This window comes from Atta colombica, unplaced genomic scaffold (genome assembly GCF_001594045.1).
Source record: "Atta colombica isolate Treedump-2 unplaced genomic scaffold, Acol1.0 scaffold302, whole genome shotgun sequence".
NCBI lineage: Eukaryota > Metazoa > Arthropoda > Insecta > Hymenoptera > Formicidae > Atta > Atta colombica.
The window spans coordinates 93439-94646 of record NW_017259407.1 but is presented as its reverse complement, the minus strand read 5'-3'; the positions used below and the strand labels follow the sequence as shown (position 1 = coordinate 94646).

The 1208-nt window shown below is 37.8% G+C and overlaps 1 pseudogene; it reads left to right on the top strand.

The window, feature by feature from the left end:
- LOC108690265 overlaps nucleotides 1-1208 on the top strand; it is a 13093-nt pseudogene that overhangs the window by 2025 nt on the left and 9860 nt on the right.

The following is a 1208-nucleotide window of genomic DNA, read 5'->3' as shown; positions in this document are numbered from 1 at the left end:
ATATATATATATATATATAATGATTGGTAAATATTGTTAAAAGGGAGCCAAAGGGATCTTGACCTTGATATATATTGTCAAGGTCATGATCCTGAGTGATCTCCAACAGGTTTTAGAATTGTGGAACTGAGCCTTAGCTGTCACTTGTTATTCGTTAAAAAGTTATTAACAGTCAGAATTAATTATTTCCCTGCTTTACATGAAGAGTCACATAATTTTAGACAGGGAGAGAAGACGAAATTCAAGGAATACAACTTTCCATGACTTGTGGACTTTCACCCCACTTTCTCCCTCCCCTATCAAGAAGTGCACGACAATCCACGCGCGCAAAGATCGAGATCCCTCGCTTCGCGTGAAAGTCATACAGTGCGGAAAGTCGTGCACTCCTTAGTAGGAGAGAGGAGAGGGGGGGAAAGAAAGGTAGGATGGAAGTCGCTTCGCATGGAAAGTCATATAGTGCGAAGCAGGAGGAAGGTGGGCTTCGTGAAAATCGCTTCGCGTGGAAAGTCGTGCGCCCCTTAGCAGGGAGGTGATGGAGTGGAAGTCGCTTTGCATGGAAAGTTATATTCCTTGAATTCGTTCACCTCATGTCTCTTTCTCTATCTAATATATCTCTCTCTCTGTCCCCTTTCGTCAATATTTACCTAATAATTTTAATAAATTTTCGTTATATTAAATCTCTATTGCATAGGAAATTAGATGTGCCTACATTCTTCTGCTGGTAGCTGGATATTGGATGACAGAATGTCTACCGATAGGAATAACATCATTAATACCTGTAGTGTTATTTGGGATTCTTAATACTCAGGAGATATGTGTTTGCTATATGAATGATACCATCATGGTATTTATTGGCAATTTGATACTCGCTATTGCCACATAGTAATCTGCATCTGCGGATTGCTCTGATTGTAATGAAAACGCTCGGGTGCAACCATGCAAAACTGATCGGTGATCTTTGCATAGTGACTACTTTTATATCCATGTGGGTCGCGAACGCAGCAACTACTGCCATGATTGTACCTATTGTCTTTGCTGTACTCCGTGAATTAGAGAGGGTGCACTTGAAAAGTATTATTATATAAGTTATTGTATTTTCATTAATCAGATATTATATATATAGTATAATATAAAACATAATTAACAATGGATAATCCTAATCAAATGAATAATCATTTCTTGTACGATATAATTTTCATGTTTTAATA